Genomic DNA, 26,510 nt, shown 5'->3' on the forward strand with positions numbered 1-26,510 from the left:
GAGAAGAATGGGATAATTGAAGCTTTTAATCATCATTTTTATCTCGGCAGGCTTTATATTTGAGAGAAACAGGGGTATAGTTGACCCTGGTCACTCAATCGACTGCTCTTCCCTCTGCCAGCCTCTAGCTGACTCAACGGTTAACCCGGCAACTTCTAGTGAATCTTTCTTTTCATTTCAACAATTTATTATGTGTGATGTGCTAGATGCCTTGCTTAAAACTGATGTAAAAAAAAAAATCCGCTGGAGTTTATATGTTTATCCATTTTTCCTGCAGCTCTCTGCCCCCCCGATTGCTGAATCACTAACCCATATTTTTAACCTGACGATTATATCTGGTACTATCCCAAAGGTTTTGAAGGCAGCCCATGTACTCCCCCTTCACAAAGGTGGTGACCCTTGACACCTAAATAATTATCGGCCTATTCATAAACTTTCTTGCCTAGCTAAAATAGAATCTTTGATTCATTCTCAGCTAAGATCTTTCTTATCTTTGAAACGTATTCTCAAGGTACTTGTCAGGTTTTAGACCAGGTCATAGCACTATCTCTGCTGCATCCCTAGTTATAAATGATGTGGTTAACTCAATGGATAAAAGGCAACATTGTGCTGTCCTCTTCATTTACCTGTCAAAGGCTTTTGATACTGTTGATCACTCACTGGCAATTCATAGGCTTTCCTCAGTTGGCCTAGACCAGGTTGCATGTAACTGGTTTAAAAATGACTTGACAGATGTACAGATATACAGTATCTACTGATGGTGACAAAAATCAGGCTTCCTGGATATTACGAAAGGTGTCCTGCAGGGGTCGATTCTGGGTCCTGTACTTTTTACTGTTTACATTAACAATATCGACTTGTCCGCAATTTTTTTTACCTGCACTTGTATGCCAATGTTACTGTTGTGTACTGTATGCTATTGCCCCCACAGTTGACCAGGCTCTATCTGAACTACAGTCTGCCTTCATTGTATTACAGAAAAACTTTATTGACCTGAAATTAGTACTGAATGCAGGTAAAACTAAGTATATGTAGTTCTCTAGAGCCCATAAAAATAAGTCTGATGATTTAAGCATATGTATTTTGGATGGTGTCCATATTGATCGTGTCCGTGCTTACAAATATCTGGGCATCTGGATAGATCAAAAGCTGTCTTTTAAAAAGCATATTGATGAGTTAGTTAAGAAGCTGAGAATAAAAATGGGCTTCTTCTGTAGAAACAGGTCCTGCCTCTCGCTAAATAGTAGAAAGCAGATTATTCAGTCAACGTTCCTATCGGTCCTAGACTTTGGCGACATCATCTATATGAACGCAGCTGCCACTTCATTAAAGCCGTTAGTTGCAGTTTATCATAACGCACTGCGCTTTATTACAGGCGACAATTTTAGTACTCATCACTGCATTCTCTACCAGAAAGTTGGTTGGCCCCCTTTTTTTTTTACCCTCTTTTTTCTCCCCAATTTCGTGGTATCCAATTGGTAGTAGTTACAGTCTTGTCTCATCGCTACAACTCCCGTACGGACTCAGGAGAGGCGAAGGTCGAGCGCCATGCGTCCTCTGAAACACAACCCAACCAAGCCGCACTGCTTCTTTGACATAATGCACATCCAACCCGGAAGCCAGCCGCACCAATGTGTTGGAGGAAACACCGTACGCCTGGCAACCTGATCAGCGTGCACTGCGCCCAGCCTGCCACAGGACTCGCTAGTGCGCGATGAGACAAGGATATCCCTGTCGGCCAAACCCTCCCTAACCCAGACGACGCTGGGCCAATTGTGCACCGCCCCATGGGCCCTCCGGTCACAGCCGGCTGCGACAGAGCCTGGACTCAAACCCAGAATCTCTGGTGGCACAGCTAGCACTGAGATGCAGTGCCTTAGACCACTGCGCCACCCGGGAGGCGGTTGGCCCTCTTTGATGTCACGTAGGTTGATACATTGCTATGTTTTCATTTATAAAGCCCTTTTACAAAAAGTCCCACTGCTCCACTGCTCCTGAGTGGCGCAGCGGTCTAAGGCACTTCATCTCAGCATCATACTACATTGCATCCCACTGCTGTCTTGCTTCTGAAGCTAAGTAGGGTTGGTCCCTGGATGGGAGACCAGATGCTGCTGGAAGTGGTATTGGAGGGCCAGTAGGTGGCACCCTTTCCTCTCGTCTAAAAAATATCCCAATTCCCCAGGGCAGTGATTGGGGACATTGCCCTGTGTAGGGTGCCGTCATTCGGATGGGACGTTAAACGGGTGTCCTGACTCTCTGTGGTCACTAAAGATCCCATGGCACTTATTGTTAGAGTAGGGGTGTTAACCCAGGTGTCCTGGCTAAATTCCCAATCTGGCCCTCATACCATCATGGTCACCTAATCATCCCCAATTTACAATTGGCTCATTCATCCTCTCCCCTATAACTGTTCCCAAGGTTGTTGCTGTAAATGAGAATATGTTCTCAGTCAACTTACCTGGTTAAATAAAACATTTAAATAAATACATCTCAGTGCTAGAGGCCTCACTACAGACCCAATGGTTCAAATCCAGGCTGTATCACAACTGGCCGTGATTGGGCGCCACACAATTTGGCCAGTGTAGGCTGTCATTGTAAATAAGAGTTTGTTCTAAACTGACTTGCCTAGTTAAATAAAGGTTAATAAAAAAAACTAACATCATTACTAAACTTTAGACAAATTAATTTGATTTCTACTCAGTTAGATAAATCAGCTTTTAGTTTCCTTGCACCTTATCTGTGGAACAATCTTCAAAATATTCTTTCATGTGATGTTCTGGTGCCTCTACGACAATTCAGAAAGCTGAATGAGGACCTTATTACTGATGAATGTGTTTGTTTTTTATGACTGTGCTTTTCTTTTTCTACTTGCATTTTGCATTCATATTTTGATGTGTATATTTCTGTAATTTATGTAATTCAGGGTACTTCTGTAAAAAAGACCTTGATGATCATAATCCTTCACAGTTATGTACATTGACTCCATGATAAAATAAAGGTTAAATAAAAATAAAATAAATGTACAATGTATTCTTGATTAAGTTAGACCTTTAAACATTTACCTTTCACTATGACTTGAGTCTTTGTTAGAAGATGTTTATGATCTTAAGAAGCTAACATTTAGATCGGACATGTTTCTCAACTACCTTGGCAACTGTCCAGGGATCCTTACGCTGACCTCACCATTGGCACAACAAACTTCCATGTTCAGGCGATAGTCAGTAATACAGTACATAATTGTGAATTATTACAATCATCATGGGTCATGGCAGGCAAAAATGAATGTTATTTGATTCATCTTCAAATGGTCAAAACCTAGATTGACATCAGTATGTCAGTAAATCTCCCTGAAGATTCCACATTCCCATTTGTCTTTGAACTCGTTGTCCCTGTCTTTGTATTTTTCTGCGTACCTGTGTTTCAATTTCCTGTGGACTCAAACAATGGCATTTCAGACAACTTCAATAAAAGTAAACAAATCCCCTGATGGAAATCAAAGCTGCCGTACTCTGGCAAATAAATACAAATGACATACTCTAAAGTATACAATGTCTGTGCACCAGAGCCCCCCACTGATAACCAAAGACACCAAAGAATTCATGCAACGTGAGAGACATTTCTGCAGATTTCAGGGCATAAAGTCATGGAGATGACTTTTTATTTGCACTTGTATCTCTGTTATTCTTTTGTAGCTATAGCACGTGTTGCATGTGCAAACTCAGCGTGGTCAGACCCTGTACCTTTAAAAACGCAGAGGGAGCGACAGTAATCTTCCTATCTTATTTGTACTTCTCCAGCTGTTGGATAAACAGTGTGATGAGCATACCAGAGGTAGTGAGCAGTCAGTGACTGTGAGGTCAGCACACTATGGTAGATCTAAACTCAGCAAAAAAAGAAACGTCCTCTCACTGTCAACTGTGTTTATTTTCAGCAAACTTAACATGTAAATATTTGAATGAACATAACAAGATTCAACAACTGAGACATAAACTGAACAAGTTCCACAGACATGTGACTAACAAAAATGGAATAATGTGTCCCTGAACAAAGGGGGGGGGGGTCAAAATCAAAAATAACATTCGGTATCTGGTGTGGCCACCAGCTGCATTAAGTACTGCAGTGCATCTCCTCCTCATGAACTGCACCAGATTTGCCAGTTCTTGCTGTGAGATGTTACCCCACCAAGGCACCTGCACGTTCCCGGACATTTCTGGGGAGAATGGCCCTGGCCCTAGCCCTCCCCTCCGATCCAACAGGTCCCAGACGTGCTCAATGGGATTGAGATCCGGGCTCTTCGCTGGCCATGGCAGAACACTGACATTCCTGTCTTGCAGGAAATCATGCACAGAACAAGCAGTATGGCTGGTGGCATTGTCATGCTGGAGGGTCATGTCAGGATGAGCCTGCAGGAAGGGTACCACATGAGGGAGGAGGATGTCTTCCCTGTAACGCACAGTGTTGAGATTGCCTGCAATGACAACAATCTCAGTCCGATGATGCTGTGACACACCGCCCCAGACCATGACGGACCCTCCACCTCCAAATCGATCCCGCTCCAGAGTACAGGCCTTGGTGTAACGCTCATTCCTTCGACGATAAACGCGAATCTGACCATCAGCTCTGGTGAGACAAACCGCGACTCCTCAGTGAAGAGTACTTTTTGCCAGTCCTGTCTGGTCCAGTGACGGTGGGTTTGTGCCCATAGGCAACGTTGTAGCCGGTGATGTCTGGTGAGGACCTGCCTTACAACAAGCCTACAAGCCCTCAGTCCAGCTTCTCTCAGCCTATTGAGGACAGTCTGAGCACTGATGGAGGGATGGTGCATTCCTGGTGTAACTCTGGCAGTTGTTGTTGCCATCCTGTACCTGTCCTGCAGGTGTGATGTTCGGATGTACCGATCCTGTGCAGGTGTTGTTACATGTGGTCTGCCACTGCGAGGATGATCCTGTCTCCCTGTAGCGCTGTCTTAGGCGTCTCACAGTACGGACATTGCAATTTATTGCCCTAAGGCACGTTCACGCAGATGAGCAGGGACCCTGGGCATCTTTCTTTTGGTGTTTTTCAGAGTCAGTAGAAAGGCCTCTTTAGTGTCCTAAGTTTTCATAACTGTGACCTTAAATGCCTACCGTCTGTAAGCTGTTAGTGTCTTAACGACCGCTCCACAGGTGCATGTTCATTAATTGTTTATGGTTCATTGAACAAGCATGGGAAACAGTGTTTAAACCCTTTACAATGAAGATCTGTGAAGTTATTTGGATTTTTACGAATTATCTTTGAAAGACAGGGTCCTTTTTTTGCTGAGTTTATTTCCATTGACAGGTCAATCACTCACTGATATGAAAATGAGGAGAGGAAAACATCTGATCAAAATGATGTCAGAGGGACCCTTTTCCTTCTGGGAAGTCATGCTCCTGTACGGGGGTTGTTTTTCCGATGGCGACCTGGCAGGTATTCAACTTCATTATAGGGTCTCTTTGTCGACTGTTATATAACACAGAATCCGTAAATAATGTGAGGACATTTCCAGCACCTTGTGTTCCGCATGTTTAATTCATGAAAAGTTCCTTAGTGATATAATTTTGTGGGGGGACAAAGCTGTTGCTAAGCATGGCCATTCACCACTGAAGAAATGCACTATTTCTTCTGACTCTCCGTTGGAGGCTCTCTCTCAACATGCAGGAAGGTACCTCGAGGCTGCTGGGCAGTGCAGCTTTGCCTGGCTGTTTTGGCTGGATGCTAGAAAGCCATCAGCATGTGTGATGGGACTAAAGCCTCTGTGGACAAGGGATAAAGAGGGATAGAGCTCAAACCTGCACTTTGACCCTCCTTCTAAAACACTGGGTGTAAATTGGCACAGATGGTTCAGTACACCATGGCTACAGAGGGGACATTCACACAGCCATTTAGCTACTGATCACAACAAACACACGTGGGTGTTCCATGTGAAGTAGAATCCCTATTTGAACTCCATGTGAAGCAGCTAGAGCCTTGCTAGCCTTAGTGTTTGCAGGTAGCTGCAGTCCATCTGATGAGAGGGGTTTCTGCACTCCATTTATGGATGCAACACAACTACTATCACAGTATCTTTCTCTTCCTCAGATCGTCCGTGTTTCACTTAATTACCATCTGTATGTAATCATTCCACAATCATTAACTGGGGGAGAGTGTAGAAAAATGAGGTTCCACATCCCGTCTCCCGTTGATGCAATATCTATGCCAAGCTTGGAATGATGAAGGCTTGATTGAGTTTTAGATGTCTGCTGTACAAATATTTAAACTCCAACCACTGCTTTGATGTTGCGTTACGTCTAGACCATACATCATTTGAGAGTGTGGCACCAGCTGGTACCATGTCCCCTCTCTACCATCTCTTCAGGGTTCCCACATACTGTAGAATGTCCCCTTGCTTTCTCTGAGAAAGTATATAGGCTTATACTGAAGGGTCCTGCTCTGAAGGGTCCTGCTCTGTGACACTCTCTCAACTCAAAGACAGGGGAGAACTCAATACTTTCCACATGAGAAGTAGCGTGTAGAGAGGTGGACTGCAGATCAAACATATTAGAACTTGATTGAACTGTTGAACCATAGGCCTAACTGGACACTAGGGTTAAAGTCACAAGATCTACAGTCGTGGTCAAAAGTTTTGGGAATGACACAAATATTAATTTTCACAAAGTCTGCTGCCTCAGTTTGTATGATGGCAATTTGCATATACTCCAGAATGTTATGAAGAGTGATCAGATGAATTGCAATTAATTGCAAAGTCCCTCTTTGGCATGCAAATTAACTGAATCCCCCAAAACATTTCCACTGCATTTCAGCCCTGCCACAAAAGGACCAGTTGACATCATGTCAGTGATTCTCTCATTAACACAGGTGTGAGTGTTGACGAGGACAAGGCTGGAGATCACTCTGTCATGCTGATTGAGTCGAGTAACAGACTGGAAGCTTCAAAAGGTGGGTGGTGCTTGGAATCATTGTTCTTCCTCTGTCAACCATGGTTACCTGCAAGGAAACACGTGTCATCATTGCTTTGCACAAAAAGGGGTTCACAGGCAAGGATATTGCCTGTGAACCCCTTATATGATGTCAAAGGTCACCTGTGTTCAAGGCCATGTACATTATGTAAGCAAAACAGTTTGAGAAGCATTCGGACATATAATATGAATAATTGAATGCATTTATACAGCACCTATATATATACCTACAGTAGGTGCTCAAAGCGCTTTACATATCTCTTCCACCACCAATGTTTAGCACTCACTTGGGTGATGCACAGGAACCATTTTGAGCCAGAACGCTCATGGGGGATAGGTGAGGAGTGATATATGCCAATTGGGAATATGCCACTTGGGAATCAGAGGGCCATGATAGAAGGTGGCCAGGTTGGGAATTTAGCCAGGGCACCAGGGTTAACACCCCTACTCTTACAATAAGTGCCATGGGATTTTTAATGACCACAGAGAGTCAGGACACCCATTTTAACATCTCATCTAAAAAACAGCACCCTACACAGGGCAATATCCCCTATTATGCCCTGGGGCATTGCAATCTCCATAGCTCAGAAGGAAGAGTGCCCCCCACTGTGGCCAGATTCCAGCATCAGCTGGTCTCTCATCCAGTGACTGACCAAGACTGACCCTGCTTAGCTACAGAGAGAAGTCAGCAGTGGGATGCAGGGTGTTACGCTTAATTTCTCTTCACTTTAGAAATGCGACGTGTCATTCTTATACAGGCTTTACAGTACATTATGAATGCTCTATGAAGGCTTTATGAATGCTTAAGGCTATGAAGTCACACTGAATCTGCTTAAAAATGGGACCGTATCTCATAATGTAGTTGAATGAAAAGGATTTGGATTATAATAATAAACTACATTCATCAATCTGACTTCATTATTATGTGAATAAAGGCAACAGGCTCTGTACGTCTCTGGAGGAATCTAGTCAAGGTAGTGAGCCTTGCATCACTCCTCAGTGTGACTAGAATGAACATGTGCCTGTCTTGCATTGTTATGCAATTATTGAGAGAATAGATACAAATTGCTAATCCTAGCGATCAATGTTCTAGTATTAATTTATTGAGTCAAGTAGACCAGGGCTGCCAAGGTGGAACCCAATCTATGTTTAGTGTAAATAATATTCACCAATAAATAAAATTCTACTACATTTTAGTAAAATTCATGCTAAATGATGAATGTATAGTCAATCAAAGAATGACTCTGTAAAACAAGGAATGCATTTACTCAATTCAACTAATAGGATTTATTAGACACAAAATAATTAACACTCAAACAATTACAGTGTACATGAGATACATGATACATTACAGAATAACACAGAGTAAATGACTATCCACCAAATAAGATTTAACGTGGTTACTCGTATCTTCAGTTCAAAATGATCTCTGAGATAAAGAATTATACGCACAGGAGCTGCTAACAAGTTCTCAAAGTATGAATGAATTCACTGTCCTTTTAACCAAATGCAAGCAGAAAATCACACCCAACCTGAATTACAATTTCTTTGCACTTTGCTAATTAAAAAAATAGGCAGGAAAACACATCCAGATTCTAATCGAATCAACTCAATTTAAATGGTAGAAGCACACCCCTGTGTCACTCCTCTTTGAACTATTCCCCATTTCATGAACAGAATAACAGCGCCTGCAAATTGCGAGTATCACCTTCTTTCATTTTCCCATCACAATAACACCAACTGCACCTGGTCTGAGTTAACATGACAGTCATACAACTGAACATAGCCTGTTATGATTAATTGAAGTGATATGAATTCAACTGATGCAAAGCCCATCCTCTTCAGCCAAGGGAGTCCATGTGTCTTGCCTTGTTTGTCTGTGTGTATCGGTCCGTATTGTGACTTGCCTGACTGAAAGTACACTGCTGGTGAATGACAACAGCACAGCACATGTGGATGAGGTTGTAACCATGGAGGTTTAGAGTTGTGTGGCCTGCCCTTTGACACACAATGCCGAGATCCATATCCCTGACAATGTGGGATGTCTCAGATCACACAGGATCAAATGGAGAGCTGCCACTGGCCAACCTTCACAAAGACATTCAGATGCTTCAATGGATTTAGGGCAAGCAAAAAAAGAAAAAATTATAAACAGGATTAACAACTAGATGATCTCTAATGTTATGTCAGTGCTGGTGCCTTGTGTTAAAGATCAACTGATAATCCTTACCAAGCTATGGCAAGTGTCTTCAATGATAAAGGTCATTGAGTCCATGTTTTCTCAAATTGTTTAGTCATTTTCGAGAAATTGTGGTGCAAGATATCCGGTTACTTACACGAATATCTGACAACAACACTCTGTATGAAGTCTTTCCAGGCATCTCTGATTTTCCCAACAGTTGGCAATAACACCTTGGCTTACCTTGGCAGTCCCACACTCTTAGAAAAAAGTGTTCCAAAAGGGTTCTTCTTTGAAAACCCCTTTTTGGTTCTAGGTAGAACCCTTTTTGGTTTCAGGTAGAACCATTTTGGGTTCCATGTAGAGCCCTCTGTGGAAAGGGAACCCAAAAGAGTTCTTCAAAGGGGTTTCCTATGGGGACAGCCGAAGAACCCTTTTAGGTTTTTCTAGAAGTGCAGATTGAATGTGTATCCCCAAGGAATACAGAATATAACTGAGGTCTACATGAGAAGCTTTGGGAAGTGTGAAGTGTCTTTTGTAGAATAGATACAGTACCTGTCAAGGAATGGTTTACCAACGTACCACAGTGGCAGAGTGAGTGAGTCATGGCTAATTAATGACGTTATTGTTTATGTAGTGGAATTTGCAATGCTAGGCCTCATTTTACTATTTTACCCTCATTAGGGAAGCATATCAGTGCCCTTGAATGCCCCCTTTGAAATATTCCTCAATGGGAAGATATGCTATATCAACAGGAGGAAGTGTCTCATGCCTCCAAAACTCGAAGATACAGTAGTTGATCGTTCATGATTGAGGGCATCATTGTGGTGGTATAAGGCCACACAGAGAGAATGGCCACTACTTGCACCTAGTCAGGCTATGCCCTGGAAAAACATGGCATTGATAACCAAAGCATTCCACATGATTAGCAAGATAGAGGGGTATTGTAGATGAAGGCCTGGGTTATATTGAGCTGTAGGAGTCTCAGGGCATCAATCCACACTGAGAGCACTCCAACACGCTCTGCGATTCCCCTGGGCTCCTGCAGCAGATGGTTCATATTTTTACAGAGAAGAATGAAATAATAATAATAATAACACATTCTGAATGAAATGGAATGGGTTGGAAAATTCATATTGGGAACAAAAATAAAAGATTCCGACATGATTCCAGCCATGAATGAACTTCGTGACACTATGTGGGTCAGGTGAGGGCTGGATGGCGATAAATCCAAAGCCCTGAACGTTGCACCTTTGCAGAGCAGCACTTTGATTCTTCAATGTGGGCACTATCCACTATCTCAGTATCTTTAACTGATGAGGTTAAACTGACAAGGTTAGTGTTATTCCTTGAAATGAGACTGGCCAGAATAACTGACAGACTGGCCAATAGCTTCTGCCCCCAGACCATCAGGCTGCTGAATAGCCACCACTAGACTTCCTGCCCCTCCCTCCCCCCTGCTCCCCCTATTGACATTTTAACACTTTTTCCTACTCTATTATTTTACTTTGTGTTATTACTATTATTATTTATATTATTATTTCACTGTCTTCTCTTTGACTTGCATTGTTGGAACTTGGAGCGTAAGAATTTCACTGTACCCTGCAATTACATTTGCTACCCTGTGCATGTGAGTCATAAACTCTGATTTGGTTTGATTTGAGTGAAATGCTTACGTTTTTCACCATACAATGGACTTCAACAATGATGTGTTACTGTCATCTTTATTTATTTTGTACCATATACTAAATAAGTTCTGCAACTAATTCTGACAATTCTCTCTCCCCCAATATCTGATGCAAACTGCTGGAAAGTTGTGCTACTTTTGAGTGGGGTTAAGGGGGTCAGGTTGCCATGGCCAGTGTTGCGAAGACACACACCCGCGCGCGCACGCACGCACGCACGCACGCACGCACACACACACACACACACACCCATACTGTAATAGTTCCTTAATTAGATGATTTTGGATGTTACAGGTGTCCAGAGACTATACCTAGCTCATCATGTTTCTAATTTTCTTTATATGAAAAAGTAGGTCCAGAAAAGTACAAATGCAGCATTTTTGGCCCTTACTGAAATAGGTAATAATCAAATAAAAGAACCCGGGTGTTCTCCTCTAAATCTGTGAATAGCTCAATAATTAATCACTGAATCAACTTTATTATACCCGCAGCGTTTTATGATGCAGGAAAGGCATTCATAGAGAGATCTTTTTTACCTGGTACTTTCAAATGGACATACAGTTGACAGCTTTGCGTCAACAGTTCGTACATTTCAAGTATGTAGATGGCGTACATTTACCACTGAGTTGATAATGGATTCCAAGTCATATCTTATGAGATTAAACTACATGGATGGACTACAGTTCCAGATATCACTGGAACTGCTCAAGGACATAGTGGATGCCGAGAACATTCAAGCCAGCTCTCAAATGACAATGACAAATAACAATTCTCAAGGAATTGTTAGGCATTCCCAAGTTGAGCAATTATTTGCATTGAGACTAGTCTCAAAGAGTAATCCTTCCTCACTCTTTCTTGTCATGTGTTGTGAACTGGCCTTGGGTGGCCTCTTTGTCAGTCCCTCTACAGCTGCAGTACCGAATCAATGCATATTTGTTATACTGACATTGTTTCTCTCATGATTTCAACAATAAAGCATAACATTTCCATTCTTTTTGAATCAAATAAGCATTTAATTTCTGAGGGCCCTCTGTGGTTTGGCTGCCAGCTGCTGTTTGTACAGCGTGCGGCGATGCGGCACAATGATAAGCCGTTCGCTGGAGAAACTGGAGAGCACTGCAGCACTGGTGAAACCCATATGCCAGAGGTAGCCAATAAATGCTATAAAATCCATGTGGTCCTGGTGGAGTGGAAGATATAGCCGTGCACTGCTGCTCTTAGGCCTGGGCTTTGGCTCGTTCACATGGTGGGGAATAAAAAGGCTGAGTGGTTCAATGTGGCTCGCTCGCTGGGCAAAGCAGCATGGCAACCCGTTGACCTCTCCCAAGTCTGCTCCATGTGCTGCTCATGCCTCAGAACCGCCATTCCGAGGAGGATAGGGAGGAAAAGGCCAACTGCCTCAGGCGCTGCTGCGGTTGGTGGTCTTCATGCGTTTAACTGATTGGCTTTTCAGCAGGGAAGGTTTCGCTCGTTCTTCAAAGGAACCCGTAGAGAGGTTTGTTGACCACGGTGATCGACCAGGTAATACCACAGTCTGAAGACACTGGAAGCTTCTGGTTTTATTTGTTCAACATCTCCCAGACAAAGTACTGACTCCCTTTTGGCGGCGTCTGTCAGAATCATGAGATGCCATTGGGTGTTAGCGTATGGGCTGATAAAAAAAATGAGGGGTTCATCATCAAAACCCAGTACCTCAGATCCCATCTCCACACTACATGGCCAGTCTCGGCCCGGGACCTAGGCTTAGTGCTACTAATATTATCTTTCTATATTTTGCTCAGCGCCACATTCTTTGGCCTCTGCAAGGGCATGTAACAATTGAGTTCAGATGCATACAAACCCTCCACGGAGTCATCAGAAACGTTAGAGGACTTGATTTAAAAGCCAGTGTGGTGTGTTTATGCGTGCTAGATTATCCAGATACAGGCCGAAGGGAGCCCTCATGCCGCCTTGGTGACACTTACACACTTTATTTGAAAGAGTTGTAACAGTAATGTGCCACTTGAGGAACTGCCCCCACTAGAAATAGTTACAAGGGAGCTATGCAATATTTTTGGGGTGAAAATCTTTCCAATAACACCAAACCTCATAAAACTCAGGGAGGCAATAGAAATAGGAACATTCCTCTTAAAGTAAAAACATTTTGCTTTGCTGGAATACACATGGGCATCTTTAACATTCATTTAATTTATTACAATACTTATAACCAACAGGATACGATCTGGATGCTTCCACTGCAAGAGGTACCTGCAAGGGACAGTTAAAAATTTACTAGGTGGGGGGATGGTCCAAAATAGGGGAGGGTTGTCAAATTATTATTTTTGCTTTGGGGAGGGTTGACTGGTTTTTTATTGGACACAGAAGAGGCTAGCCAGTCTGTCCCTGATTTACATTCACCTTTTTTTTATTACTATATAATTTCTTCCATCCTAGCCAAACTTTGTCAACTGCTTTCATACGTCTTATTATGCACTACGCTTTTGCACCAGCTAACTATAACACAGGTCAATATTCTACCATTGTAACTGTCTATCCTGCCCTCTATCCACTGTTCAGCATAACATTAATGTTACATGTATAGTTAATCCAGATCTGCAATAGGCTAATCTAGCATGATACTTCACATAAAATAATTCAAAGCTCCACCAATTTTCTATGAAAGCAGAGAGGCCAGGTGTGTCACTGCGAGTGAAAGAACAGCGAAGGCTGCTCTAAAAGATCCCCTATTGATCTTGTTTATGGACAATACAGTTATCCTACCTAGACTAGCCTACAACACCACAATGCGATAAATAATTGCATTACTGTTTTCAAGTGAGTACAAAATTCTACTCTAGGCTGTAAACTGCCGTGAAAATGTTATTTGAATAATGGCTCAGAAGCCCTGTGATTTGTATATTTTGTTCCATTTGGATCAGTTATTGGTCTACTTTTGACAGTTTACAAGGTCTAGAAAGGTACAGTTGCAGGCCAGTCTGGCTGTATTTGAAGTTCTGATACTGAGATGCACTGTCTGTTGCGGATCATCATTCTCCCAAGTCGTCCTATAATAATGTGGCCACATATGTTCCAAGCAGGCTCAGTTATTCAGGAAAGCTTAACACACGCTCTGCCTCATCTCCCATCCGAGCTGCTATTGGTCGCACACCTAGAACCTAATGCTTCAATATAGCCTAAATATTTGTCATTTAACTTAGAAAATGTTTCACCTTTTATGTGTGGTGTAAACACAAAAAGTCAGTGTTTTAAACTGATTAGTCTACTGCAAAAATCTCCTGTAGGCTACTTGCACACATTAGTCCAAAATATAAACTCTGCAGCATTTGATGACTGGAAAGAGACATCTGTTACAAAACACCAGTAAATGTAGTGACATTCGGAGATTGTCAAGTTAAGCTTTTGATACTGGTTAGGCCTACAAGGTAGGGAGGGATGTAGGCCTACTTTCTGTTGAGATTGACATAATCTATTTTATTGTAGTGTTGAAAATGCAAAGCATGATGTTGAAGTGCCTGAAGTCAGTATGCTTTGCTTATTGGTTGTGTGGTGTATTGGCACAGAAACCTGTTGGTGGAAAATGTATTGCACATATTTTATATAATTAATAAGTCCCGAGGGGGTGTGGTATACGGCCAATATAAAAGTTTCAAGTGTTAATGTCTGTTACGGCTGTTGAAAGGAGGGGACCAAAGTTTCCATGGATATACACCCTGACCTAACTAATCAGAGAAAAACGGCTCTCTCAGGTCAGGGCATGACAGTACCCCCCCCAAAGGTGCGGACTCCCGGCCGCAAACCTGAACCTATAGGGGAGTGTCCGGGTGGGCATCTATACTTGGCGGCGGCTCTGGTTCGGGGCGTAGCCCCCACACCGCCCGCTGATCCCCCCGCTTCTGTGTCGCTGGAGGAACCAGACAGTGGATCATCGCCGGAGGCTCTGAAACGCCGATCGCCGCTGAAGACTCTGGGCTGCAGGCCGCCGCTGAAGACTCTGGGCTGCAGACCGCCGCTGAAGACTCTGGGCTGCAGACCGCCGCTGAAGACTCGGGGCTGCAGACCGCCGCTGAAGACTCAGGGCTGCAGACAGCTGCTGAAGACTCCGGGCTGCAGACCGTCGCTGAAGACTCCGGGCTGCAGACCGTCGCTGAAGACTCCGGGCTGCAGACCGTCGCTGAAGACTCCGGGCTGCAGACCGTCGCTGAAGACTCCGGGCTGCAGGCCGTCTCAGGAGGCTCCGGACTGGGGAGCGTCGCTGGAGGCTCCGGACTGAGGAGCGTCGCTGGAGGCTCCGGACTGAGGAGCGTCGCTGGAGGCGCCGGACTGAGGAGCGTCGCTGGAGGCGCCGGACTGAGGAGCGTCGCTGGAGGCGCCGGACTGGGGAGCGTCGCTGGAGGCCCCGGACTGGGGAGCGTCGCTGGAGGCTCCAGACTGAGGAGCGTCACTGGAGGCTCCGGACTGGGGAGCGTCGCTGGAGGCTCTGGACTGGAGAGCGTCGCTGTAGGTTCCGGACTGGGGACCGTCGCTGCAGGCTCCGTGCCATGGATCATCACTACAGGTTCCACGCCATGGATCATCCCTACAGGCTTCTTGCCATGGATTATCCCTACAGGCTCCGGGCCATGGATCATCACTGGAGGCTTCGTGCCATGGATCATCCCTACAGGCTCCGGGCCATGGATCATCACTGGAGGCTTCGTGCCATGGATTATCACTACAGGCTCCGGTCCATGGATCATCACTGGAGGCTTCGTGCCATGGATCATCCCTACAGGCTCCGGGCCATGGATCATCACTGGAGGCTTCGTGCCATGGATTATCACTGGAGGCTTCGGACCATTGATCATCACTGGAGGCTTCCTACGTGGAGCTGGAAGCGGTCTCACCAGACTGGGGAGACGCACAGGAGACTGGGTGCGCAGAGCAGGCACAGGGTATACTCTAGCACGGCAATGGTGAGGAGCTTGCACCGAGCGCACCGGGCTGTGAGTGCGCACTGGCGACACAGTGCGCATCACCGCATAACACGGTGCTTGTTCGGTCACCCACTCCCCACGGTAAGCACGGGGAGTTGGCTCAGGTCTCAACCCCAACTTCGCCAATCTCCCCGTGTGCCCCCCCCCTTTTCTTTTTTTTTGACGCTGCCTCTCGGGCTTCCATTGTTTCCTTGCTTGTTCCTCCCAGTATCGCCGTTCCGCTTTCGCTGCCTCTATCTCTTCTTGCGGACGGCGATACTACCCAGGCCTATCTAGGATTTCCTCCCAGGTCCAGTCAATCGGCCCACGCTGCTTGGTCCTTTGGTGTTGGGTAGTTCTGTTACAGCTGTCGAAAGGAGGGGACCAAAGCGCAGCGTGGTGAGTGTTCATGATAATTATTTAATAATACGAAACACTTTAACAAAAAAAACATAACGAAAGCCAACAGTTCTGTCAGGTCACATAATACAAAACAGAAAACAACTACCCACAAAAACCAGGTGGGAAAAGGCTGCCTAAGTATGGCTCCCAATCAGAGACAACGATAGACAGCTGCCTCTGATTGGAAACCATACCCGGCCAAAACATAGAAATTAAATACAAAGAATGCCCACCTCATATCACACCCTGACCTAACTAAACAGAGAAAAATGGCTCTCTCAGGTCAGGGCGTGACAATGTCACATGCACAAGTACAGTGAAATGCCTTTCTTGGAAAATCAAAACCCAACAATGAAATAATCAATAACAATGTATGACTAGAAAAAAACACATGAGAAATAAGAATAAGAAATATGAAATACACAATAAAGTAAGTAAGTAAGTAAGCATACTATTTACAGGAAATATTTAAAAAGTCAGTTCCAATACCATATTTACATGTGCAGGGATACAGTGCATTCGGAAAGTATTCAGTATTTCCACATTTTGTTACGTTACAGACATATTCTATAATGGATTAACCTCTTACATCTAGACGTTCCGCTAGCGAAACACCTGCTCCAATATCCAATGATAGGCGTGGCGCGAATTACAAATTCCTCAAAAATACAAAAACTTCCATTTTTCAAACATATGACTATTTTACAGCATTTTAAAGACAAGACTCTCCTTTATCTAACCACACTGTCCGATTTCAAAAAGGCTTTACAGCGAAAGCAAAACATTAGATTATGTCAGCAGAGTACCCAGCCAGAAATAATCAGACACCCATTTTTCAAGCTAGCATATAATGTCACAAAAAACAAAACCACAGCTAAATGCAGCACTAACCTTTGATGATCTTCATCAGATGACACGCCTAGGACATTATGTTATACAATACATGCATGTTTTGTTCAATCAAGTTCATATTTATATCAAAAACCAGCTTTTTACATTAGCATGTGACGTTCAGAACTAGCATTCCCACAGAACACTTTTCACACCGGTGAATTTACTAAATTACTCACGATAAACGTTCACAAAAAACATAACAATTATTTTAAGAATTATAGATACAGAACTCCTTTGTGCAATCGAGGTGTCCGATTTTAAAATAGCTTTTCGGTGAAAGCACATTTTGCAATATTCTGAGTAGATAGCCCAGCCATCACGGCTAGCTATTTTGACACCCACCAAGTTTAGCCCTGACCAAACTCCGATTTACTATTAGAAAAGTTTGATTACCTTTGGTGTTCATCGTCAGAATGCACTCCCAGGACTGCTACTTCAATAACAAATGTTGGTTTGGTTCAAAATAATCCATAGTTATATCCAAATAACGGCGTTTTGTTTGTGCGTTCGAGACACTATCCGAAGTGTAAATAAGGGTCACGCGCACGACGCATTTCGTGACAAAAAAATTCGAAATATTCCATTACCGTACTTCGAAGCATGTCAACCGCTGTTTAAAATCTATTTTATGCAATTTTTCTCGTAAAAAAGCGATAATGTTCCGACCGGGAAAGCGTGTATACGTACAAAGAGAGAGAAAATAAAAGCATGGGATCCCCTCGTGCACGAGCCTGAGTTTCATAGTACTGTGACCGGCCACTATCCAAACGCGCTACTTTTTTTCAGCCAGAGCCTGCAAAGCCACGATTCAGCTTTTTGCCGCCTTCTGAGAGCCCATGGGAGCCATAGGAAGTGTCACGTAACAGCAGAGATCCCCTGTATTGGATAGAGATAATCAAGAAGGCCAAGAAATGGTCAGACAGGGTACTTCCTGTACAGAATCTTCTCAGGTTTTGACCTGCCAAATGAGTTCTGTTATACTCACAGACACCATTCAAACAGTTTTTGAAACTTTGGAGTGTTTTCTATCCAAAGCTAATAATTATATGCATATTCTAGTTTCTGGGCAGGAGTAATAATCAGATTAAATCGGGTACGTTTTTTATCCGGCCGTGAAAATACTGCCCCCTAGCCATAACAGGTTAAATGGATTATTTTCCTCATCAATATTCACACAATACACCATAATGACAAAGCAAAAAGCGTTTTTTAGAACATTTTGTAAATGTATAAAAATTGAGAACAGAAATACCTTATTTACATAAGTATTCAGACCCTTTGCTATGAGACTCGAAATTGAGTTCAGGTGAATCCTGTTTCCATTGAACATCCTTGAAATGTTTCTGCAACTTGATTGGAGTCCACCTGTGGTAAATTCAATTGATTGGACTTGATTTGGAAAGGCACACACCTATCTATATTAGGTCCCACAGTTGACAGTGCATGTCGGAGCAAAAACCAAGCCATGAGGTCAAAGGAATTGTCCGTAGAGATCAGATACAGGATTGTATGGAGGCCCAGATCTGGTGAAGGGTAACAAAAAATGTCTGCAGCATTGAATGTCCCCAAGAACACAGTGTCCTCCATCATTCATGAATGGAAGAAGTTTGAAACCACCAAGACTCTTCTTAGAGCTGGCCGTCTGGCCAAACTGAGCAATTGGGGGAGAAGGGCCTTGGAGAACCCGATGGTCACTCTGACAGAGCTCCAGAGTTCCTTTTTGGGGATGGGAGAACCTTCCAGAAGGACAACCATCTCTGCAGTACTCCCCCAATCAGGTCTTTATGGTAGAGTGGCCAGATGAAAGCTTACTCCTCAGTAAAAGGCACATGACAGCCCGCTTGGAGTTTGCCAAAAGGCACCTAAAGACTCATACCATGAGAAACAAGATTCTCTGGTCTGATGATACCAAGATTGAACTCTTTGGCCTGAATGCCAAGTTTCACATCTGGAGGAAACCAGGCACCATCCCTACGGTGAAGCAGGATGGTGGCAGCATCATGCTGTGGGGATGTTTTTCAGCGGCAGGGACTGGGAGACTAGTCAGAATTGAGGCAAAGATGAACGGAGCAAAGTACAGAGAGATCCTTGATGAAAACCTGCTCCAGAGCACCCCAGTGTCCTAAACTTAGTGAACAGCTTGGAGGGAATAATGGTGTTGAATGCTGAGCTGTAGTCAATGAACAACATTGTCACATAGGTATTTCTCTTATCTAGGTAGGTGAGGGAAGTATGGAGAGCAATTGAGATTGCTTCATCTTTGGATCTGTTGGGGCGGTATGCATATTGAGTGGGTCTAGGGTGGCTGGGATGGTGGAGTTGAACAGCCTCTCAAAGCACTTCATGATTACAGAAGTGAGTGCTACAGGGCGGTAATCATTGTGGCATCAAGTCTTAGAGTTCTCAGGAACGGGGATGATTGTGGTCATCTTAAAACATGTGGGGATTACAGACTGGGACAAGGAGAGGTTGAAAATTACAGTGAATATTCCTGCCAGCTGTTCTGCGCATGCTCTGAGAACGCGCCCTGGAATACCGTCGGGGCCCTTGGGCGTGTTGACCTGATTAAAGACCCTTCTCACGTTGGCCTCGGAGAGTGAGATCACCCAGTCCTCTAGGTCAGTGACAGCCCTCAAACCCGGCTCAATGTTGTTGTTGTCAAAGCGTGCATAAAATGCATTGAGTTCGTCTGGTAGAGAGGCATCGTTGGGGAGATCACGATTGAGTTTTCCTTTGTAATCTGTAATGGACTGTAGTCCCTGCCATATGCGGCGGGCGTCGGAGCCTGTGTAATGTGATTCCACCTTATTCCTGTATTGACTCTGCGGAGGTCATAGCGGGCCTTCTTGTACTTATTCCTGTCTTCGGCCGTAGCATCAGGGTTGTCCATGACACCACAGCTAAGGGCTGTTCTTAGGCACGACGCAACAGCCCTTAGCCGTTGTATATTGGCCATATACCACAAACCCCTGGGGTGCCTTACTGCTATTATGAACAGGTTACCAATGTAATTATAACAGTAAACAAGTAATTTTGCATCATACTCATGGTATATTGTCTGATATACCACGGCTTTCAGCCAACCAGCATCCAGGGCTCAAACGTCCCGATTTATAATTATAAATATAGCGTCAAAATGTTTAAAATCTGATTTCTACCTAGCTGATCATTTTCCGCAGCCAGCTCTGATCGTAGTGTAAGGAAACAGGCAGGGAGAGTTAGCTCGTCCTTGGTGGTCGGCAAACCCTCAACCTTCTGGCCCGTAGCCCTGCGTGACATTGACTGTGGCACAAAAGCATGCTGAAGTGACAAAGTCTATCACGTTTCAGGAGAAGACCCAGATGCAGACAGTGTCGAAGTAACAAAAGTTTATTACTAGAACAGGGGACCGACAGGTCAAGGGCAGGCAGAGGTCAGTAATCCAGATCCGAGTCCATAAGGTATGCAACGGCAAGCAGTCTCAGGGTCAGGGCAGGCAGAGGTCAATAATCCAGGGTGGTATGACAAGGTACAGAACGGCAGGCAGGCTCAGGGTCAGGGCAGGCAGAATGGTCAAGGCCGGGAAAACTAGAAAACAGGAACTAGAAAAAGACAGGAGCAAGGGGAAAATGCTGGTAGGCTTGACAAACAAAACGAACTGGCAACAGACAAACAGAGAACACAGGTATAAAGACACTGAGGATAATGGGGAAGATGGGCGACACCTGGAGGTGGGTGGAGACAAGCACAAAGACAGGTGAAACAGATCAGGGTGTGACAAAGTCGATATCTACATTTATGAACACAATTATTGTTATTTGTGGTCGTAAACATTATCCTGAGTTAATCCTATGAGTATGAGGGTGTGCAATCTTTAAAAAAATTATTATTATTTTTTTTTTTTACAGTATAACAGAAGGGTCATGTGAAAATATACAATGAATAGAGTGACAGAAACACTGAATGGAGTTTCCAAAGTTATTTGGGAATGCAGAAAGTACTCTTTTAATAAGATTTTAAACAATCTGGAGTGTCACCACTGACCCTAAATATTGGCTTGAAGATACGTTTTAAAGTGACCCGTAAAATGCCAGATGTCCCAAATCAGTAACAATTAGGTTAAGAAGCTTATGTGAGAGGTGCTGTATTCCCCATCACTATTTTTAGAATGCCGAGCATTTTTAAAGAGGAAAGAAACAGCCGGCAAAGCATTCTTAAATGTTGAATAAATTGGGCATTACCTCTTGTGACTAATCACATGGTCTACCAGAGGTATGTGTCTGTGGGGTAAAAAATGTTAAGCAGGCTCACATGGTCAGGAAGATAAATGGGGATAAATGGAGGTCTTTGGAAAGTGTGAAACTGGAAAAATGTGCGTTTGGTCTGCGCTGCCAGTGTTAGTACAAGGCAGTGCACTAGGGGAGGTGGGAATGTTATAGTTCTACCCTGGTCTCCTGGGAACCGGGAGGCAGAATAGGCCGTGAGGGAACCTAAAGTCAGCAAAGAAAGGGAAGGAATTAGATTTTAAGTCGGTGCTTTTTTCAACACAGAACCCATATCCCTGTCACTCAAATAGACTCAAATCATTATGAAACACTCACTTCTACTAAGTACAAGGCCCATATGTGTATACCGTAAATCATCAGATTGGTCTAACACTGGGAGGCATTCCTTTCCTAGCTGGTTTGGTCCAGCTTTAACGTGGCAAGACCCTCAGCACACTGGCCTGCAGCGGACTGGCAGACTGGCTTGATGCTTGGCAGAGACAGAGTAGAGAGAGAGCGGGGCTGCAGAGAGTCGTTGGCATGCTGAAAAGAGAAGGCTAGAGAGATGTAGTGCTGTTTAAAGGGCTTTGAGAACCACAGCAGTGGGGCAGAATAGACCCGGCCATCACAGTCAGCCCAGACACTTTGTTTCCCTTTCTCGTCCATTTCAATAAACGTCTCCCTCACACTCTCACCCCACAAAGGGGATCCCTAACAACTTAGGGTGGCTCTGTTCACAGGCATATGACTCTGAATACCAATATGTCTCTGCATCGCACTTCTGATCAAAACATGTTTGGGAGAGTATGAATTTGTCTGCTTTTGTATTTTGAGAATGTGTTTTCTGCCTGCCACATATTTTAAGATCAGTGCTCTTTCATGTGCTGTGCTGTGTAGTAACTGGTGGAATGCCTGCTGACTGTTGCAGTCGGTTCTGGTTTCGATTGTTCTCTTGCCTGCAGCTCATCTGTCTCCTTTACACCTCCCCTTTAATCAGAAGATCATCTGCGTCTAGTCTCTAAAGGCATGTACCGTCCCTTTTATGTCCCCGCCTCAGTGTCCACACACACACGCACGCACACACACAAGCCACAGTGTGGAGAAGCAGCAGTTCCTGCTTTGTATCTTCCCTTAAGTCTCTTTAAAAAGGGGGTGGGAAGAGAAGAACAGCTTGAACAGTTCAAGAGTTACTGTTGGTGGGTTATTTTATGCTAATTTATATAGTTATAGTTGATAAAGGTTTTTAAGAAATTGAAGTTAGCATAGACTGAACATGAGAAAGTTGGTTTGGTGTCTCTAGCCTGAGCGGTTCAATAGTTACTGTTGGTGAGTTATTTTATGCAAATGTTTGCACATTTATATAGTTATAGTTGTTTATAGTACTTACGAATTTGAAGTTAGGATTGCCTGAACATGTGAAAGTTGGTTTGGTGTCTCTAGCTTAAATGGTTCAAGACTTACTTTTGGTGAGTTATTTTATGCACATTTCTGCAAATGTGTATAGTTATAGTTGATTAAGATCTTAAAGAATTTGAAGTTAGGATAGCCTGAATGTTTTAAAATTGGTTTTATAGCTTAATTGGCCAAGGAGCAGGTCCATTTTAGATAGCTACCACTGTATTACTGTAACGATCGTCGTGCAGGAAGGAAGAAGTGGACCAAGGCGCAGCTGGGAGCGAACTCATGTTATTTATTACAGACTGAAATAACACGGTCAAAACAGAGAATAAACGTATCGCTACTGCTCCAACAAAAAGAGACAACAACCCACAAACATCGTGGGGGGAAAAGGAACTTAAATATGATTCCCCAATCAGAGGCAACTAGTGTGACAGCTGTCTCTGATTGGGAATCGACAGAACCCAACATAGAAATACGCCCCAAAGCAAGGCTATACCAAAAACATAGAAAATAAACTATAGAAATGCCACACCCTGACCAAAATAGAAGAGTTCACCTGGTCAGGGCGTGACAATTACTGTGGTTCTAATTCAAACTCATGTTAATATATGCAACATTTCAATGCTTATATCTTAAAAAGTATAAATAGTATAACAAATCTGAATGTAAGCAATCTAAGTTGGGTCGGTCTGAACATCTCAACGTTAGCTTGGCATTGATATCTTACGCGGTGAAAGAAGAGATAAGTCTAGAATTTGTTATGTTTTTTTACCATTCAAGTCAATTTTTTTACCATTTCCCACATTGAAATGCATTGAGAGCTCATTTAAATATAGTTATATATGAGAAATATTTTCTCAAGCAATCTAAGTTGGGGCAGTCTGCACATTTGGAAGTTGGTTTCGTGTTAGGGAGTGGTCGAAATTTACACAACTGTTACCGAGGAAAATGGGGGGGATAATAATTTTTCTATTTCGGTCAAGGGGATGGTTTAGTATTTTTTTCTTTATTTAGTCCAGGGGAGGGTCATGTAATTTGTAATCGATTAAATGTCATATTTCTCTGTGTTTGAGAATTAGTTGCTTATAATAAACTGGGTGGTTTGAGCCCTGGTATGATAAAACAATTATTTGTACTGTTTTAATTAAATTGGTAACCAGTTTATAATAGTGATAAGGCACCTGTGGAGATTGTGGTATATGGCCAATATACTACACTATATTGGCCATGTACCACACCCTCTTGTGCCTTATTGCTTAATTGTATCTCGATGTGCCCGACGCTGCCCCTCATCCCCGATTCTCTACTGGGTGCCCAATATCAAGTGCACCTAGTGTGGCCTCAATCAAAGGATCCATAGTTTATACCCCTCAAACTCAACTCTAGACCTCGAAGCCAGTTCCACTGCATTTTTTAATTGTTCCCCTCGAATCAGGGACTGATTTAGACCTGGGACACCAGGTTGGTGCAATTAATTGTCAGGTATAACAGAAAACAAGCAGGCTTTGGACCTTGTTGTGTAAGAGTTGAATATCCCTGGCCTGTACTATAGGCTATAGGCCTAGGTCTAGGCTATGCGAAGAGCATGCTCGGAGATGCACAGGGCAAAGTTATATTTCTAAGAAAATGTACTTCCTTCCCAAGTTTTTGCACTGCTGGGGTGTAAACTGCACACTGCAATGGATAGGCTATCTCAATCATAAAGCTTTTTGTTCTGCCTAACCAATGGCTGTGCTCTGTACGGTGGCACTTCAGAAGGCGAATCAAAGGCTTCTTCGGTAAAATCATTTGTTATTTGTCCAAGAAGTTCAATATCTGTGGGCACGGACTAGGCCTACAGATGTCCTGTTCAGTTTGAGAGGGAGAGTGCAAAAATGAGATTGAGGACCGGAGGTATGCCTGATGCTGCTACAATAAGAACAATATGTTTAATTTTCCCATAATAAAGCTATTTTTCAGAGTTATTGTCCTCACAATAAGCCATGTTCAAGTAACTTACATAGCTTGCATTACAATGAAGTGGCAGCTGTGGAGATTGACAGCGCTAATTTGATAAGGCCTAATTCATATTAACAGTCTTCATTTTAATTTGACTTCAGGATACTAACAACAAGAGGGCTTTGTGTTGGAACCGATTTCTTCCTATTCAAGAAATAAGAGGCAGGCCGACCTTTTTGACAGACAAAATTATAGTCTACTATCCATGGATTTTGCAGCCAATTCCTTCAGTCACCATGTACTCTTTAAATATGTCAGTGTCAGTGGAAGGCTTGGTGTGTTAAGTTAAAACAGAATCCTAAATGGCGTAGCAGTCAGACGTCTGTTTTGTCTTGTCCCGTCCCATGTATATATCGTTTTCTTCGTATATATTTCGTATATATTTTTTATCTACGGACTGAACAACCCGCTTCAACCCGCTTCACTCCTGCAACCCGCTTCACCCAATGTGGTACGGATCTGCAATTACACTTTAGAACCGGCACCCCAATCAGAAGCTAGCCAGCTAACTAACTACTATCATCGTTAACTCGGACATCAGCTAGCCTCAGCCCGGTCAATTCTGTCAGTCTGCACAGCGCGATATCAACCCAGAGCATATCGGACTGCTTTTTCTCTACCACATCTCTGGATTCCTACCGCAAGCTCTGAACCTTTACACCGGATCATCGCAGGAAGCTAGCTGTTATCTGAGTGGCTACTCCTGGCTAACGTCTCTGTCCCGAAGCAAGCACCAGTTAGCCTGGAGCTAGCCTTGAACTAGGCCCATCTCCCGGCTAGCCGAAGAGGTCCATCAGCCAATTCTTGGGCTACAATACCTCTTTTGCCAATTGGCCTGGACCCTTTTACTGCTGACACGGATCCCCGTCAATCCATTACGACTGGTCTGCCATTGTAACCGTCCGAGGTGGTTTCAACAGGCTCTTCCGTTGCACCATGCCCCAGAGGCCCATTTGCTAACCTGCTAGCCCCGGCCCGCTAGCTGTCTGCATCGCCGTGTCTCCAGCTCGCCTAGCTACTCACTGGACCCTATGATCACTCGGCTACACATGCCTCTCCCTAATGTCAATATGTCTTGTCTATTGCTGTTTTGGTTAGTGATTATTGTCTTATTTCACTGTAGAGCCTCCAGCCCTGCTCAAAATGCCTTAGCTAGCCCTTTTGTTCCACCCCACACACATACGGTGACCTCACCTGGCTTAAATGGTGCCTCTAGAGACAAAACCTCTCTCATCGTCACTCAAGGCCTAGGTTTACCTTCACTGTACTCACATCCTACCATACCCTTGTCTGTACATTATGCCTTGAATCTATTCTACCGCGCCCAAAAATCTGCTCCTTTTACTCTCTGTTCCGAACGCACAAGTCGACCAGTTCTTATAGCTTTTAGCCGCACCCTTATCCTACTCCTCCTCTGTTTCTCTGGTGATGTAGAGGTTAACCCAGGCCCTGCAGCCCCCAGCACCACTCCCATTCCCCAGGCACTCTCATTTGTTGACTTTTGTAACCGTAAAAGCCTTGGTTTCATGCATGTTAACATTAGAAGCCTCCTCCCTAATTTGTTTTATTCCCTGCTTTAGCACACTCCGCCAACCCGGATGTCCTAGCCGTGTCTGAATTCTGGCTTAGGAAGGCCACCAAAAATCCTGAAATTTCCATCCCTAACTATGACATTTTCCAACAAGATAGAACTGCCAAAGGGGGCGGAGTTGTAATCTACTGCAGAGATAGAGTTCTGTCATTCTATCCAGGTCTGTGCTCAAACAATTCGAACTTCT

Source organism: Salmo salar, chromosome 06 (genome assembly GCF_965601325.2).
Source record: "Salmo salar chromosome 06, fSalSal1, whole genome shotgun sequence".
Classification (NCBI taxonomy): domain Eukaryota; kingdom Metazoa; phylum Chordata; class Actinopteri; order Salmoniformes; family Salmonidae; genus Salmo; species Salmo salar.